This window comes from Haliotis rubra, unplaced genomic scaffold, assembly GCF_003918875.1.
Source record: "Haliotis rubra isolate DU_JTF1 unplaced genomic scaffold, ASM391887v1 Scf123, whole genome shotgun sequence".
Lineage (NCBI taxonomy): Eukaryota > Metazoa > Mollusca > Gastropoda > Lepetellida > Haliotidae > Haliotis > Haliotis rubra.
Window position 1 is genome coordinate 1551975 of NW_025765148.1, and position 12409 is coordinate 1564383.

Consider the following 12409-nt stretch of genomic DNA (forward strand, 5'->3'; position numbering starts at 1 on the left):
CATTGTACCCATGTGGGGAATCGAACCCGGGTCTTCGGCGTGACGAGCCTACGCTTTAACCACTAGGCTACCCCACCGCCCCCCAATAAAAAACATTTAGAAGAGACGTAATTGCACAGAGCATACACACACACACGCACGCATACATATATCCACAGAGAGCTGCCCCGTGCTACTGGTGCAGAACAAAATAACCTGACCCACAATCATTGATTTGCAGTGATCCATCTCCAGCAGATAATCCAGACTGGTTATCCTCTAGCGTCGGTGTCTAATCTATATTCATAAGTAAATACTTTCGTTATCGGCGATGCCATGCACATGTATATTTCAAAGTTTGTGTTGTCAACAGGTGGTGACATTATATAAATCTATAACAGATATATATGATAAGAACATACACGCACGCACGCACGCACGCACGCACGCACGCACGCACCCACGCTCACATACTTATATGCATGCACAGAGAGCTGCCGGGAGCTACTGGTGGAGAACAAAACATCCTTGTCGTGTACCCCCGGTATCATAACTGATTATCCTGGTTATCCTGTGGTGTTTAATGTATATTCAGAAGTAAATGTTGTCGTTATCGGCGATGCCTAGCAAATGTATATTTGTAAGTCAACACATGTCATGTCATACCACACGTAAGCCGGAATAGTTACTATAGATGTGATGACACAGGTCAGGTGAGTGACAACACGAGAGAAGTTACCTGGTCAAGCTCAAATGATGCAAGTCAAGAGTTAGCCGTGTCAGCGAAAACAATGCAAGGGACTAGGTTACCTATGTAAGCTGAAACAATGCACGAGATCAGTTACCTGTGCAAAATGTCAGTTTAAAAATTGCAAGAGGAACTATGTTAGCTGAAACAACACAAGAGATAAGTTACATGTGAGCAATAATGTGAAACAAGCGTCAGTTGTATGGGAATCAGTAATGCAAGAACAACTTCAAACGAGACCGTTCATTCCCCTATTGACAAGTACTGATAAGACCAACAACAGTGGACAGTTGACTATAATTGCTACAGGTGTGTCACCTTGAGAAGACGTGTAACGTAGATGCATTCATAGACATTTTGACGTCAAGAGCCACAGCTAGTGATGTATGGAACCTTCTGGTGATTGTCTCCAGACACTGACCCAACCAAACGTGCTAACCTTGGGGGATTCCGGGGAAGATTTGGTCGCCTGGGACCGATACTTATCAAGGAGAATTAATGGTTCGGGTGGACGGAGCCGGTGACGTGGTTGACTGTTATCGGATCCTGCATCGTTCACGTTCTATTGCTCAATGGTTAAACAAACACAAGCTGACAAAGCCTGCCAAGACGTTAGCCAGCTGACTTGCCTGAGTGGCATTTTAGAAGTTGGGACGTACAATATTTAATAAGCTTGATGGATAACAACTTCTTTATTTCGTGAGTTCGACGTTTCGATACAGATATATTCTTGTACCGTTGTCAAGCAGTACAACGGTACAATCATCTGTATCGAAACGTCGAAACGTCGCACTCACGAAATAAAGAACTTGCTATCCATACAGTTTGTTCAAAATGGCAGCCATCTGGGCGTCTACAGGGTACACAGATACTGAACTCTTCCACAACCTAGTGTGGATAACATCTTGTAGCAGTGATTATAGTTAGTTTGGTACTTATTTCCTTCACAAATATGGTCGTGGCATGTGCATATGTTACATATTGCGAGAATATATTAGCGATAACTCCGGCTGATAAGATTAGATTAAACTCTGAATTAATAGATTAAACATTTCATATACATTTCATATACATATGCTAAATATGAGTTATTTAGTAACGAATGGTTTATTTTGATTACATTTGCAGGATAAACGGGAAATCAAAATAATAAAACGCTGAATATTGAACATATGATGAAATATCTACTTCGTAATATCATACAGTGAGATAAAAACAAATATTATTTACCATTGCGAGTCAAATACCGTCTACATAAAGCAACGTATGTAATTTTATTGATATTATATGTATTACATATGTAAATTTCGTGGGTATATTTGAATAAATATTTGTGTTATAACGATTAATATATTACTGATATGAGAACATGCCAGTACCGACAACAACAATGGTAATTACTGAATCATTAGAAACACGCTGCAGATATTACTGTACAAACCAGTTTATTATACATCCCGTGTCGATAGCAATTAATCACAGAGACCAAGAAACGTTATGACTCCAGTACAAAACCAATATAATTAAAAACATTGATCACAACACTGCTGACGAATAATGTCCCGTTTTCCGTCACTTGCGACAGTCAAAGACTGTTGGAAATACAAGTATTATTTTTTTTTAAATTTATGTCATGCACGTAATGATATTTCGACATCGAAATATCAAATAAAACTAAATGAAACGTGTGTTCTGTTGTTTCAGTAACATCGAAACCACTGATACTCATGTGAACATCAGAAATGTGATTTTGAAAGAGTCGCCTTATCGTGGGCTCCCGATATAATCACAAGTTGTAGTGAATCACTGACATATGTTGGAATCGTACAAAGGATTCTACCTTTAGAAGAGATTTATTACAATTATGAAAAAATAATAAAAAGGAAAAATAGCCTTTTAAAAAAGTGATATGTGCTTTTTAGCAAATATTCCGGAGAAACGTAAGATTCTTATATCTTTATAATATTTGTATTTACTTTCTATAGGTATATTTCTATCCACATCAACCTAGTTATTATATAATATAAACACACCCGCGCTGAGGGCGTACGTCGTGACGGTACACTGGACATAACGCCGAGCTCAGAAAATGTCCGCAACTCTTCACTGATTCTCTACTTAACCATCAAATATAAAATAACTTAATCTGATGGAAAAGGCACCAAAATATACATCAGGGGGCACATACAAATATAAAACAGATAATTAATCGTTTGTCTAATTTTCAACATACCATATATTTAATTTAGCAAGAAAATCATCAAGCATAAACAGCAGAGCAAGAGAAACAATACACCTTCGGTTGATGGCGGGTAAAGATGTAACAAGCAAGAAATAGTCATCTGACGGGGTTGGAATTGGACCTGAAGTTTGCAGGGTTAAGGCGACTTTTTTCAGCCTGGTGGCGTTTTGGTACGTATGTAAATCTTGTTCTTCGGATCCGATTTTCAGATATGATCCGTGTAAGCCAATGTCTATTACAGTTCACACCCTGTGTATTCGTCGTTGTTGTAAACAAATAAGAACAATAATATATAATTCCAATTCTCCACTGTACATTTTCGTGTACAAGGCAGTTTAGTTCTGAATTATATCACAGATTCAAAATCACCTTCCTAATGGTTCCATGTGGAGGTAATCTCACCGTGCAACAAGAACATTCATCTCATAAATTCTAGTGCTCTCTTAAAGTTTGCGCGCGCAAGCGAAGTGGCCAAATTATGTATATGAAGATATCACCTTCCTAATGGCAGAAAATTGAAGTGGCGAATAAATGGGGTAGAGATGTAGTTTTAAATGGCTTTGTACTCATTTCCTCAACAAAAAAAGCAACATGTGCTTCGGAGACGAGAATTTGAACTCCTTTGGAAAATAAAGAAAATCTCAAACGTACTGACTCCATCTTGGAAGATTAGAGCGATCTACATATAAATCAGCAAATAAATGTCTTCATTTTTAAAAGAATGGTGTATGTGTGTAATCAATATACATAGAATATAGATAGGCAGTTTAACTCTTTAGGTAATTTACTAAGCTATGGATATTACCTAGTGTTACACAATAATATTTGTTTGAAAGAAACAAAGTCTCACTCGAATTATGTTCCGCAATGGCATGGTGTTACTGTCCCTTAACTCTGTGTGTTATAATATAAAATATTTTACGGCATTATCAATACATATAATAATGTGTAATAACATCATTTGAATTACTGCCACCGGTTGAAATATGAACCAAAGAAAGTACACACCGATGGCTGTTAAGATTAAAACTCACAAGGAACTGTTACTCAATGTTTATATATATTGGTAATATTTGAATAACGCTTTCAATTGTTTTTGAATAATGTTTGTTATTGAAATTGTCAAATCCAGTTTTAATGTGTATGTTCTGCTTTGCACGGTAGTTTATTTGTCACTTTGCATGTAAATTATGATTTATAACGCGCAGCTAATTGAGTTCATGGAAAGTTAATATAATTGTATATAATTATTTTATCCAGAACATCGATCAGGCCAGAAAGCAAACGTTGGATATTCCGTTACGTCTGTTATGTCTGTATGTTGTGCTGTCTGTGACAATTTATAATATTGGGTAATATTTATACATTAAATATATACATCAACACTTTCATGGAAACTGCTTCGGAAGATAAGTATTTCTACAACACTCAAATATACACTAAATGTGGAGTACATTTGTTAAACAATATGAAATAACAGAAGTGAAAGTATAGTGTTACATTTTGTTCATTTAAATATGTTTTCATATTTATGAAGTAATGATATTTTCGAATTTGTATTTTTTTTAAATTAGTAGATAAATACACATAATAATGATGATGATAATAATAATATTGTCTTGTAAGACGTGGAGACTTTACAATATCACAAGGAAATCATATACATTTTTCTGATCTACTATGTAAAGAAATAGTTTATCAAATATACGAAGTACTGCACATCCATTAAAAGTAGATTAGTGTAAACTAAAGCCTACATACACTGTATTATTATAGCGATAAATCTATAATGAAAACACTATACACCAACATGAACCTGTAAACTTATTTACCTCACTCGTCTACTACTACTACTACTACTGCTGCTGCTGCTACTACTACTACCACTACTACTACTACTACGATGTGTACATGTACACGGTGACATGTGACAGAATCATTTCCACAATCAAACGAATCAACTGTACTATTCCCACTGTCTCCAGGGCATGTTTATGAATCACTATCAAGTAGTATACGTGGGGGTCGCCAGGGCCAGCCTATCCTGTCCCACCGGTGGCACAAACACATGCAAATGCTAGTCAAACGGTTCAACAAAAAATCAAAGTAGGTTACTGTATCGGCCGTCATTTTCCCCCTCAAATTTGGAAAATGTTCAAATGCAGTAAAACGTTCTGGTAGTCATATCAAAACCGTCACTTCTGTGACAATGATCAAACACCCTTTGCGCAGGAGTCACTCGAAGCTCTTTAAAATCGTTTTAAAACTGAGACGTACGAGTACTGGAATATGGGTCGGCATTAATCAACTGTACAGAATGCCGAATATTTGACTGTTTTGTTTGTTTTTTTGTTTGTTTTTGTTGTCGTTTTTTCATTGAAATTTATCGAAATGTATTCTGTCCCTATTTTGAAATATGTCAGTGGAGTAGAAACGTTGGGCGCGGCGCCACCTGTCAGTTCACACAGGAACATCATATCCCTGACCACTTGGTACCATTTACTGGATTACACAAAACATATATCAATATATTTAATACACGATCAATACCATATACCTATTCATAAACACTTGCTTGTGGTGTAGTCGGAATGGTACAATGGACTTTGCTTTTAGCAGAGATTTTGAAGATTAAGGAAATGGTTTTGTGGTTTGTATTCCATTACATTTCTCAAAGTTATCATATTACATTTCCATTTTTAATACATTTCCACTAATACAACGCTGATACGAGACACCATGTGTATATCTCACACTCACAATACGTAGAACGCCATCCAGGAGAACAAAAGCAATAACACACTATGGTAATAGACTTTTCCTTTAATCAATAAAATGTCTTAATCATGGAAAATATTCTGCCGTATAAACCAGTTTTTAGCGTTTATTCAAATCACATTGACCCAGAAATCCCACGGTGTTTCGGGGTCACCCTGCCCCGGCCCAGCTCCCGTTAATTGCTTCACAGTGGAAAACTGGGTTTAAATCCATACTACTTAACAAAGTACCTCACATAAACATGGAGCGCATCTTTCATCGATATGATTGCATCTTGGTTTTATCTGACCACCACGGCAGATTCCCGACCCCCCGGGCGCCAGGAACGTTATACGACGAGTGATTGGAGGGTGGGGGTGGGGGGTACTTGCCCAGGCAGACTATGGGGTACCACCCCCTCTGGGATGGGGAATTTACGAAGCTAAAGCTTTTAGTTTTCCCCCGCCCACTAGACGTGATGGAACGCTGTTGTGTGGGGTTTATATACTGTGGCGACGTATGGGATTAACGGTGAGGCTGGGTACAACAGAAAGGCGCGAGGGGGTGCTGTGTGTCCTTATTCCATATGATAAAAGAAACATGTCTTCTTTAGTCGTTGGCAATGTTTATATTTCTAAACTGATTAAATGGAAGTATATTTGTCCTAGGTTCTTGTGACACACTGGTAATTGTACATTACTTGAGGATTCCAGGTGTATTTGTTTACCGCTGAATCTTCTTATTGTGTTGTCAGCGTTGACATTTTTTGCTGATATTCCTGAAATATCATGGGAGTTGGGCTGAGGAACACAACGCAGAGACAACATTTGTAGGAAAATAACCCTTTCCACATTCATAAGAAATCTCTGCCAAAATTCTCAATTTTACAATTGTGTCTATATCATGAGCAGATATTTGTTTCAGCAGTATTACAGCTGTACGATGTTGTTTCTAAACAGATCGATTCTGGACCAGACAATCCAGTGATTGTCACTATGCGATACGATGACAGAGCTTGTGTTTATGAATCACATGTGATGATACCATGTGTTCGCGGAAAGGTGAGCCTGTCTTACCCCACCGGCAGCACCGGTTGTTCACCTGAAATAATTCGGGGACGTATTGTAAGTGAAACTAGGGAACTGCATCGGACATTTTTGTCACAGATCCATCAAATTTCAAAATGTCCTCCACATGTCTACCACAAAACCTTTTAAAAGCTTTACTGAGGCCTTGAATGTTGTAACCTTGATCAAACAACTTCTGAGCAAGAGTGGTGTAACGCTCTTTGAAATCATGGCGAAAAATAATGTAGGGGATTCCACGCGACATCTGGTCTCCAGGAACCTATATGCTGGCCGTTGAGCTGACGGTATGGATCTGGTGGAGGGGTTTCTAAGGACCTAAACTCAACTTGTTTTCTGTTAGAGGCACTGGCAAGATTCACAGTTTTCAAGTATGATACGAGTGTATATTTCTTTGAAATGCATATATGAGTGATGACATGCGAGTTGTATGAAGAATGTATTTTTCTGTGTTCAAGGTTATGGAAGATTGTACGGCACACCAGTAATTGAGTTACACCTACGATGGGTGGCTCAACGGTTCCTGGCTTGAAACAAAGGATTATAGTACATAACAGATTGTCTGCATTAAATAAAATACTTTCCGTGTTTACAGGCTGCATTGAAACCAAAGACACAACCAGGCATTGTATGTCTGCAGGTACCAGTGATGAGGGAGTCTCTGCTGGTGAAATTGACAGAAATGTCGACGGCGCTGTCACTAGATGTCTCCAACAGCCGTCCATGGCGTCATCTTTAGGCGATGGTGATCCTTCACGTGGCTGTAAAGAGGAGGAGAGATCACCAATTTCAGGAAATTCTTCAGATGCCAAGATAAAGGCAAATGATAATAAAATAATATGGATTTGACTGATCGACGACTCACTGACTGCCACACTGCCAATGCATGCTTTGGGTATGTACGACATACAAAGAATGGTAAGAGGTGTGAATCTAGGACATGAACCAGCAGTCAGCGGATCATGGCACCGTCAAGGGACATTACAAGTTCGTCGATTGTCATCTATTGCTTGATAAAATAAAGTTAATGAACATGTAAGAATCTGTCATCAGCTGTCATCAGTACACATTCTTCCTACGTTGCCGGTCTGCTCTCGCACACATGTTTCAGGATACGCTGGTCTAGGGTTCGAATCCCAAAATCGATCCTTTTCCGTTTCATGTTTTGAGCCTGGTTTTAACTAAAGTGAGTCTCCTTCAACATCAAAGGACGCGCCATGGTATCACATATATACTGAGAGAAACAAATAAAGGATCACAGGAAAATTCAAGCGTTCCCTTCATATTTTCCAGTTTTCATCACCAGCTTAGACTAGCGCTGTGGTGATGAAAACTTAGTAAAGGAATGCTTGATTTTCCTGTGATCCTTTATTTGTTTCTCTCAGTATATATTGTTCAAATCGGCGTTTAAACTTAGCGACTCACTAAAATACATTTCAGATTAGAAAATATAAATACGCTTTCACATTCGGGCTGATTGATGTCTCACCCAGTAATCTTGTGTGTCTCTACAGTATGAGACAATGTCTGTTTTGTCTCCTGGCGTGTGTAGTTCATTTACAACGCTGATGAAATGGCGCCTGACTCACAATTATATCCCTATTTGAAGTGTCGGCTACAACTACCGGGTATATATTAGTTCGGCTCGGAAAAGGTCAAAGTGGTGTAGAACGCCCTCATCTTCGTGTATCTCACCGCCTGGTGGGCCTCTTGACAACTCGACTAGAGGTAGTGCACATTCGCGATGAAAGATAGTGCGCCCCCTACAGCTCCGTAGTCACGAAGGGCGTAGACTGGTGATACCATGACCTCTGCGATTGCGCCACTTTCGTCACAAGATAACTACTTTGAAGTCGGACGCTGCAGATAGCCTGGGTGGGAGCCCGGTCCGGATTTTAAGTAGCCCATTCTTCTCCATAACACTTATATTTGTTCATGGCGCGTACAATGGTCGCCTTTGTTATAGATTGTGAGAAAAACATTCCAAAGTGTTTTCTGAAAATAAAACAAGAACCTTAATTTACCGTTTAAACCTTTTTTAATTCATTTTACAATTTGATAAATATTTATGTTACTCCGTAACATGTTTTGGTTCTTTGTGGAAAGATTAAGACCTCTGTTGTTTGTTTGTTATATTCAGGAATAGTTTCGATATGTGACGGCGACCTGAAAACATTCACTTCTGAACCCGACAAAAAGTGATTGATATTATGAACAACTGTCCAAGACGTCCAGATACAATGACAACTGGATGGACCAACACAGCTCGCCTGACCACCCGACCCCTTAGGTCACTCGTTCGACCACCAGAGATTCCTGGAATCAACACAGGAAGTCTCAAGTGGCACCAAACTCTCATGCTTGTAGTGGTGAGGGAGTGGTGTGAAATGAAACCAACAATCAACTTATTTCCAGCATTTGGGGGCGGTGGGGTAGCCTAGTGGTTAAAGAGCTGGCTCGTCACGCCGAAGACCCGAGTTCGATTCCCCACATGGGTGCATTGTTTGAAACCCATTTCGGGTGTCCCCAGCCGTGATATTGCTGGAATATTGCTAAAAGCGGCGTAAAACCATACTTACTCACTCACTCACTCCATCATTTGGGTCACAACAAATTAATCACTCTTATTTCGTAACCCTACATTGCATCTTATCTCCAGGAATTTTTGGGAATCGATTTTGTTCCTGAATTGGATTGAGTGATTTAGACAATAAAGTGGGACTTGCTCAGATAAGGTTGATATTGAATATGAACAACGGGGAAAGTCCTTTGAATATACAACGTCTATATTATTCTTTGTATATCCATATAGAACGTCCCCCGTTGTTGATCACACCAACTTCGAAATGCCACTTAAAGAAGATATTAAATATCTTTACAGATATCTACACGGAAAGAGAATGAGTGAGTGAGTGAGTTAATATTTAACGTCACACCGGCAATATTTCAGCCATATCGTGACGAAAACAATTTATACAATATAAAAAGAAAACATTGTTAAGAGTTAAACCTGTCGACGATGGGCAGTAAAACTACTAGAGTATCACAGACATGAACATAAGACTAGCATGTCAAACTAAAAGATTTTAATCAAAAAAGACAATACAATATAAAACACGGGCTATAGATCGGGAAAGAGAATGAACACACATAGAATCATTTTCGGTGAATGGTATTTTGTGATAAAAGACAATGGGTTTTATTCACTTTCTCTGTTATACATATAATTATTTTAGATGGAATGTTTCAGTCATGCAGCATAATAAACAGGCCAGTAATGTAGTGACGTCACATTGTACAATACATACTGAATGCTGCTGTTGGCAATATTTGGGCTATTTCCAAGGAAGGTACACAGACTTTATTCTTTAACAAATGAATGATTTTTGCAAATCCATCCACAACTGCACCCACAACTCACTCTGTGCCTGTCAATGTATTATTTAAAATTCGAACGTTATTATCTTATATCTAAAAAGTGTTTTGCTATATTGTGATGAAATCGATTTTAAATAGGCGCATCTACTATGGGAGAGAACACCCACACCCATACCCGCATCCACACACCCACACCCACACCCATACCCGCATCCACACACCCCACCCACACCCACACCCACACCCATACCCGCATCCACACACCCCACCCACACCCACACCATACCTCACACCACGCTGCCCCCCGCTTATGTACATTTACGTGACTGAACTATATTATTACCCATATAGTCCGTACCCTTATATGACGGTCTAACAACTACGCTTGGACGTTATTTCTTTGTCAAGCACAAATGGAACCATCTGAATTCCATGTCAAAGTTTGGAGTGAGTGGCCATTTAGCATCCTCGGAAAGTGACGCCGGCTCAAAACGTCATATATTTACCGTTAGCCTGCGACGTTTCGTTGTGTCAACATTCCAAATCGATAACGTATTTAAACCGACGTGGATATTAATGACTTGCATTGTAGTGCTGTCAGGCAGGGCATCTAAAACCTGCATGTCACAACGTTTAGTACATGATCTCTGCCTCTGAAGCCAAATACCATGACGTCCGCTTGAAATGCACCATACATCTTCGTTAGCTATTGTCAACTTCAACGACAATGACGTCATGACAGTTTCAATCACGGGGTATAAGACGTATGTAATTATTGGGAAACATCGGAGAAGGCATTTCCCTTACATCAAGATTATATCCGTCAAAAACATGACTGCATTTGTCATTTCCTAAAGACTCCTTGTCACCCGACCCTTCTGTCTATTCCGACTTGATTTCGGCATCAGCGACCGTTTTAGTTCTTTCAGACGGGACCATGATTGGCGTTTTAGGGAAAATGGTGTTAAAGAAATGGTCAATTACCCCACGGTGTCACTGATTACTTTAAGAGTGTGTATTTGATTGGCTGATATTGACGACGGATACAGAATCTTGTTTCAAATCAAAGGATAATCCGATTTGGGCAAGCCTTCATGTTCATATATGGGTGTATTGTGTTAGTTGACAAACGTATCCTCGTGGCTAGAGGCCCAGGAATGCCGACAACAACATATATATTGTTATTCCTACGGTAGGCGTTTCCCTGAAAATATGTGACACGTGACTGAACACGTTCGACATTTGACTTGTCGGGTCATTGAGAGGAAGTAATTAAACTGGACGAAATATTATCCGTGTAGATTGTCATCGACCTGACAAGTAATGTCAGTAGATTGCCAGAAGACAAACTGATTGCGTTTGTACGGCTATTATTATTTTTTAATTATTGCTAGTTTTAATTTGTCTTTATTATTGGGGATTATTTCAGGGATCCGGTGTAAGAATATACGTCCCGAGCCACCGTGAGGTGAATAAGTGAATCTGGTGGTCGGACTTGTTGATTGCAGGGCACTGAATCCCAATTGTTTTAGAAGTACTAGTAGGTGTTGTAGTAGCAGCAGTAGTTGTAGTAGAAGTAGTTGCTGTTATAGAGGTACTACTTGTTGTAAGTATAAGTGTTGGTAGTAGTAGTAGTAGTAGTAGTAGTAGTAGTAGTAGTAGTAGTAGTAGTAGTAGTAGTAGTAGTAGTAGTAGCTGATGTTGTAGAAGTGCTTCTAGTAGTGGTAGTAGAAGCACAAGTTAGTGTTGTAGATTAGTTGTTGTTGTATAAGGACTAGCAGTAGTAGTTGTTGTAGCCGTAGTAGTATAGTATCGTTGTCATCATCATCATCATCATTGTTGTTGCTATTTCCATTACAAATCTCGTGTCACTACGTTTATCAAGAATTAGTGTTGACAATCCAACTTTATTTTAACTCTGAGTATAATTAGATTTACCCAGATAAACATGCCCGATTCTGCACATTTCGTTCACGTCCGTGTGATAATGCTGACTACCTTGAAATTACACAGGTAAAATGTTATTGCTATTCTTACTGTGTTACTGCACAAAAAAAATTTCAGGCAGAGAATTCGTGAATACTGATTCTATACATCATCAGGCCTAGTACTGGGTTTCATCTAAAAGAATAATGCTGAACAGAAACGAATTATTACCCAGGATGTGTTTTATATTTATTTTGTTTTAACATGTAAGTATCTCACGCATAAACATTTTAA